The sequence below is a fragment of the Chiloscyllium plagiosum genome, unplaced genomic scaffold, assembly GCF_037043375.1.
Source record: "Chiloscyllium plagiosum isolate Xiang-an unplaced genomic scaffold, Cpla_swu_hap1 HiC_scaffold_27, whole genome shotgun sequence".
NCBI lineage: Eukaryota > Metazoa > Chordata > Chondrichthyes > Orectolobiformes > Hemiscylliidae > Chiloscyllium > Chiloscyllium plagiosum.
The window spans coordinates 13,851,503-13,859,175 of NW_028270165.1; positions in this window are offsets into that span (position 1 = coordinate 13,851,503).

Here is a 7,673-nt window from a genome sequence, read left to right on the forward strand (position 1 = left end):
GGTAGGGAGGTTATAGTGAACCTCCGCCTGGAGGTTTTGATTGAAAGTGCAGTGAAGATTCAACCAGCTGACAGTGGATCTGAATCACATGTCGATCAGACCAGGTTTGGAACATAGAACATAGAACAAAGAAGAATACAGCGCAGTACAGGCCCTTTGGCTCTCGATGTTGCGCTGATCCAAGCCTACACTAGCCCACTATCTTCCATATGCGTATCTGCCCGCTTATACGCCCAGAATGAGGGAGAGTCCACCACTGCGACTGACAGGGCATTCCATGGACAGCAGGAAACCAGATACGCTTTTACAACAAACCACAACGATTTCATCATTAGACTCTTAATTCCAGATTTATATTGAATTCAGAATCCACCATTTGCCGTGGCAGGTTTTGAACCCAAATCGCCAGAACATGACCTGGGTGAATGGTCTGATGACAATAAAGTCGGCCATCGCCTCCACAGAACACATTGGCATATTGTGTTTCGAGGTAACAAAGGAGCAAGAGGTTTCAGCAGCTGCTAAGTTGTTGATATTACACAAGGGAACATCAGCATTCTCAGTAATGGCACATACTGAAGCCATGGCCCTGTATCAGAGGTAAGGGCTCGGGAACCATAAGAAATAGGAACAGGAATACGCCATTCAGCCTCTTTAGCCTGCTCCTCCATTCAGTAGGATCGTGGCTGATCTGGCATTCCCCACATCCACTTTCCTGCCCTTTTCCTGTAACTGTTCATCCCCCGGCTGTTCACGAATCTATCGATCCTAGTTCAAATGTGACAAGAAGGCTGTCAAAAGAGTTACTGGGGTTGGAGGCGGGGTGGGGCTGGGGGTCAGGTCGAACTTGGGGACTAAAACAATGGCTTCACACTTCACAAAATTTAACTAAGGGAATGTTTATGGTTATCCAATGCTGGAAATTGGGCAGGCATTCAGATGAAATTATTGATAAATTATGAATGACAGAGGAGTCAGGAGAGAAGTAGTGTTCAGGCACAGTTGGATATCATCAGTATAGATGCCAACACCAGCAGCTACGGTAAAACAAATAAGAACGGAAGACGCTGAAAGCAGACCCTCCCAGAGGATACAGCGATGTTGGAGAGGGTCAGTACTGTCATTAACCCTGATCAAGGCTGTCCGCAGGTCGACGAGGCAATGTTCATCCCTGTCACCGTTACAAAGGATGTCAAATATGACCTTGATAAGAACTGTTTCAGGGGTAGAAACCAGACTCGAGGGCTTTAAATACAGAATTCTGGAAAAGATGGGAATGGCTAATTCAACAATGTTACATCCAAACAAACACTTCCATTGGTGCGATAATTATAGAAGTGTTTTGGTTTTTATTTAGATGATTCTCAGCAACATTGAGTAAGAAACAACAAAATTAACACAAGAAATACTGCAATTGCTACAATGTGCCTGCTCCCAATAGGAGGCCACCTAGTGTTCAATAAACTGACTCCAAGCGGCAATATTGGAAAGGAATGACCCAGTTCATAGCTATCAGAGGGGAGACACAGACTGCTTGATACAGACATACAATGGGCGGGAGTAGGCCACTCGGCCCTTCGAGCCTGCTGCAACATTCAATAAGATCATGGCTGATCTGAATACAACCTCAGCTCTACATTCCTACACATCCCGACAATCTGTCACCCACTTGGTTAGCAAGAACCTATCTACCTCTGCCTTAAAGACTTTGAATTCACTGCCTCTTGAGGAAGACACACAACCCTCAGAAAGAAAAGAAATCATCCTCATTTCTGTCTTCTACTTTTAAAATATGACCCTCTGTTCTAAGATATTAAGATAGGGTTACAAGATGCATTCAAATAATACCTGTGGTACAGTTAACTATCTCAAAGTGCTTCACGTGAACATAATGAGAATTCCTTTAAACATTACGAGACCGGAGCACATATTCGGACAGGTGACCAAAGACTTGATCAAAGGGGCAGGTTTAGTGCTATCTTTTAAAGAGGTTCAATTTCCCAAACATCAGAGGACAAAGACGTAAAGAGCAAACACAAAATAGCAAAGGATGGGAAGCAACAGTATAGACATAATGTCACAGGATGAGTAATCCAGGGAACATGAGTTCAAATCCCACCACAACAAGAGCTGAGAAGTGAATAATTCAAATCATAAATGGGGAACACAAAGTTAGTCTCAGTATGGTATCAATGGCACTGACGTCAATAGTCATAAAAACCCATGTTCACCAATGTCCTTTCCGGAGGGAAACTGCCATCCTTACCTGGTCTGGCTTACATTTGACTCCAGACCCACAGCAATGTGGTTGATTCTTAAATTGCCCTCTGAATTGGCACAAGCAAGACACCTTGCACGTCGGGATGGATAACAAACATCAACCTTGTGAAAGTGTCAGAACAGAAATTGCTGGAGAAACTCAGCCAGTCTGGCAACACTGGTGGAGAGAGAGAGAGAAAGAAACAGAGTCAATATCCTGACCTGAGTCCAGAACAGTTGTGAAGAAGGGTCACAGCACTTGAAATGCTAACTCTGCTTCTCTCTCCACATGTGCTGCCAGTCCTATTGAGTTTCTCCAGAAATGTATGCATTTTTGTGTTTCAGATCTCCAGCATCTGCAGTTCTTCATTACACTGACTTAGGGGAGCTCAAATCCTATAAAAGAATAAAGCAGAAGGACTGGAATTACTCAGCAAGTCTGGCAGCAGCTATGGAGATAAAAAAAACAGTTAGTTCTTTGGGTCATTGAAGGATCTTACTCAGGGACAAACTTTTGGGAAAGCTGCAAGAGTAAAAGGCACTGGTGTTCCTTTAACATCTGGGAGAACTCTCTCAGCCATGGGGGTCAGGCTGACTCAGCATTCTGGTCCTGCTCATTCCCTGTTAACTTTTCCATTTGTTGTTCTTGTTATATTTCTACATGGTTGACACATTCCTATGTTTTAAAATGATATTCCAAACAGACCTGAATTTTCCATGTAAGTAATCATACATTAGAGGGTTTGGAACGTGAATGTAACTTTTAAACAAAAAGTATTTATTCATGCATGGGGTGTGGGCATCGCTGGCAATGCCAGCATTTATACCATCCTTAACCACCCTTTGGTTGGTTGGAAAAGTGAATGAAGGTGTCTGAGATTGTCTTGATTAGCACTGCAATCTCAAAGATGGGTGTGCTCAGGTAGAAGTACCCTTCACTCCCACAGCCAAGTCTGCATTCACTTCAATTACAGATGCCATCTCACACTCCCAGGGCAAGGACAGCATGGGATTACAATCAGAATAAAGCTTCCTCTACTCTTAAATTGGAAGTGAAGCTACCTCAACACTGTCCCCAACAAACACTGTCAAGACAGAGAGGGCATTGGGTTAGATAAAGAGTAAAACTCCCTGTACACTTCCCCATTCATTGAGTCCCAGGACAATGACAGAAAAGGGTTAAATAAACAGTAGAGCTTCTTCCATTATGACTGACACTTAGTACGTTCTACACCAATCCTCAAGGATAATTCAGAACTGAGACTACTATCCGGTACTGAATTCACACACCCTAATGGGAATGACAGCAACAGAAAATCAGGTAAAACACACAATGTACAACAAAACTAGACTGTTATTGGGATCCAAGATATTTAAATGACAGGAGACATGGTGCCTGCAATGATCCGAATGTGAGCTGCACAACTTTCTCACTTGAACAATATTCTCTGGGAATGCAATGTCCACCTCACTGCTGTCTATTCAGTCCCTCTGCTCTCGTTCAGGGCTGAGTTGCGGCTGACCACATGGTGGCGTGGGCATCAAGAGATTAGACAGTTAAGGTCACCTTGGATTGAGGGCATCCTGTGTCATGCCAGTGAGGTCGCTGATTTACTCAACGTATAATCGGGGACATGGGAATGTCAGGCTGGGCTTGTATCAGTTTGAATTTAGAAGAAACAGATGCTATGATGGAGCTGTATAACATCTGGAGATGTAAATGTAATGTCCATTCATTTCTAGCCAGAGACTAGCCTCTCATTTAAGATAGGAGAGTTTTGTTTATCTCTCAAGTGTTCCCGAGTCTTTGAAATTCACTTTTTTAGATAGCAGCATGTGGTGGTGGCACGGTGGTTAGCACTGCTGCCTCACGGCATCAGTGATCTGGATTTGATCCCACCCTCGGGCCAACTGTCTGTGTGGAGTTTGCACATTCTCCCCTTGTGTCTGCGTGGGTTTCCTCTGGTACTCTGGCCTCCTCCCACAGTCCAAATGATGTGCAGGTGAGGGTAGATTGACCATGGGAGATGCAGGGTTACAGAGATAGGGTAACGAACTGGGTCTGGGTGGGACGGTCAGTCAATGTTGATTCGATGGCCTGAATGGCCTACTTGCATGCAATTGACCTATATTAGTCAATAGCATCCACTTGCTTTATGGTTACCGACATCAAATTACATGAGTGGATTTGGTTATTTCATCTCTTACGTTATCGTATTCAACCAACTACAGCATCTAGAAACTTGCTTAATTACAATATCCAATATCAGCAGAGCACATTTTCTTTTTGTCACGACCATTATCTTGAACTCTGACGTATGACCTCTTCATTGCTGTCAAATTCCTTATTTGTCCCTACGTTGACATGGTCTTACTTTGTCGAATGTCTTCCTGGCTTTTGCAGTTAAGACCCTATATTCTGCCCTCGTCAACATTTTCCCTTCCAATTCTGTTCTCAGGATTTCATTAAAATCCTCAGAGTGTGGTGAGACTGTGGAACTCACGACCATAGTGAATAGTTGGGGTGAAAGACATTGCAACTAAGCGTAAGCAACCCAATACAAATGAGTGTTAATGTCACCAGATTCACAACACAGTGAAATTAAAACATGCAATGTCCCTCAATTTCTCAACTGTTCCTAACCAGACTTGATGAAGAACAGATCCTGCACGTCAACATTATAATTTAAACAAAAACCAACAATTATAAATACGGCAACTTTGCTACGGCAAAGTTAAAGAAGATAATCTAATTAATAGCAATGATTTAAACCCTTTGATCATGTTCCCCACCTTCTCAGAGGCAGAAACCTAAGTGGCAAATTAAGAAAAATGTTTTTTTAAAACTTACCAATTCAAACAAGCAGTTTCCAACAATGGATTGCCAAGCCTTTGAGTTTTTCGTAGACATGTAACTGTAAATCTAATTTAAAAGTCACTGCTGAATGTGAATAGGCACCCCAAAGTATTCAGCCATTTGTTACAGGCTGGGACTCATTCCCAGAAAGAGCCAACAATTCTTTAACTGACAGTAGAATCTAGAGAGGACAGCTCCTGGGCTCAACAAGCAGCAACGCCCAATGGAAGCAAAGTTGGCGGCGGGCCAGGGCGGGGCAAGGGCATAAAACAAAAAATCCCACTGACTCTCCCACTGCACACACACACAGTGTCAGAATGCGCAGGGGCTCAGTCCTAGGAGCGACCCACAGCAGTTTCATCCAGAGAACCACACTTGATGAACAGATCTTGCACACCAGAATTATAATTTAAACAAAAACAAACAATTACGAATACCGCAAATTTACTAGGGCAAAGTTAAACAAGTTAATCCAGTTAATAGCAATGATTTAAGCCTTTTGATCAAGTCCTCCACCATCCCATGGACAGAAATTTAAGGGGTAAATTAATGAAGAGAATTTTGAAAATTAGCAATTCAAGCAAACAGTTCCCAACAATGGATTGCCAACTGTTGGGCAATCCTTCGATGATGAGTTGTTCACAGGCACATAACGTAAATTTAATTTCAAAGTCACTGCTGAATGCGAATGGACACGCTGAAGTATTCAGCTATTTCTTACAGGCTGGAGCTCGTTCCCAGACAGAGCCAATAATTCTTTAACTGGACAGAAAACACTAGAGAGAACAGCTCCTGGTCTCAACGAGCAGCAGTGCCCACGGGAAGCAAAGTTGCGGGGGTGGGGGAGCACGACGGCATAAAACAAAAAACTCCGACCGACTCTCCCACTATAAGCATGGTCAGAATGGGCAGGGGTTCAGTCCTCGCAGTGGCCCACAGCAGTTTCACCAGCAGAATCAGATTGTTGGAAGCACTGGTGTGCACGCTGGTGCTTCTGCAAGGTGCAGAATGATGAGAACCTCCGCCTGCACTCGGGGCAGGTGAACTGCCTCTCCCTAGTATGGCCCCGCCTGTGCCTCAGCAGATGGGAGGAATTGCTGAAGGCCTTCCCGCACTCTGGGCAGGGGAAGGGCCTCTCCCCCGTATGGACCCGAAGATGGGATGCCTGGGTAAATCCCTTCCCGCACTTCAGGCAGGAGAACGGGCTCTCCCCGGTGTGGACCCGCTGGAGCCTCAGCAGGGCAGAGGTATCGTTGAAGGGTTTCCCGCACTTGGAGCAGCTGAAGGGCTTCTCTAATATGTGGACCCGGCGGTGGGTCAGCAGGATGGAGGAATAGCTGAAGGCCTTCCCGCATTCGGGGCGGGCGAATGGCCTCTCGCCTGTGTGGACCCGCTGGTGCCTCTGCAGGCAGGAGGAATTGCTGAAGCCCTTTCCGCACTCGGGGCAGGGGAGAGGCCTATCGTCTGTGTGGACCCGCTGGTACCTCTGCAGTACAGAGGAATTGCTGAAGGTCTTCCCGCACTCAGGGCAGCTGAAGGGTCTCTCCCTAATGTGGACCCGCTGATGGCTTAGCAGGCGGGAGGAATTGCTGAAGCCCTTTCTGCACTCAGAGCAGGAGAACAGCCTCTCTCCGGTGTGACTGCACCCATGAGTCTCCAGGTCAGATGGGAAACGGAAGCCTTTCCCACAGTCGCCACACTTCCACGGTTTCTCCACGGGACGGGATTCCTTGGGTTTCTCCATGACCGAAACTGCAACTGCACACAAACGCGTGTACAGCACCTCCCTGCCGTGAATTCCTCTTCCCAGTCTCTATAACGTTTACTAGCTCCACAATCAGAGTGCTGCAACAATAGGGTCTCTCTTCCAGTCTCACTGATGCTGAAAACGTACTGAAACAGGAACCAAAACGCTTGGTTCCTTCTCACAGAATCATAGTCGAAACTTGTTATAGTCACGATGCATTCAGTGACTGTCAGACATTGACGTGAAATTGAGGACTGCAAATGCTGGAGAGTCAGAGTCAAAGTGCAGTGCTGGAAAAGCACAGCAGATCAGACAGCATCTGAGGAGCAGCAGAGTCAATGTATCAGGCAAAGCCCTTCAGCTATTGATTTTGAAACTTCCGTCTTCAGATCTTCAAATAATCTGTAAAAAGAGATTACAAAAATCATCACTGTCAGTCCAGGTTAGAAATTCCAAACAAGCAATTCTACTTTCCGCAGAACATTCTTTTCTTTTTCCACAAAATTGAAAGCACCATCCCACCCCCTCTCACCCCTCTATTCCCACTCCGCTCAAGCTAATTCTCCCGATGATACTGATTCAGGATCTTACAGAGACCGAAAAGTGAAAACATCAAGACAGACACCTCTGAATTTTGGATACTCCCACCTGAAAGTTACTATCTTTCACGATATGTCGGAGTGAATAAGTCTGCTTTTGGGAAGCAAAATCAAAAGTGTCAATTCAGGATGAACCTTCAATGCAGCTTCTTGAGAAACAACCAGACACGAAATGGTTAACATCTGGGGAGGTGGAAGTGAGGAGGTGGAG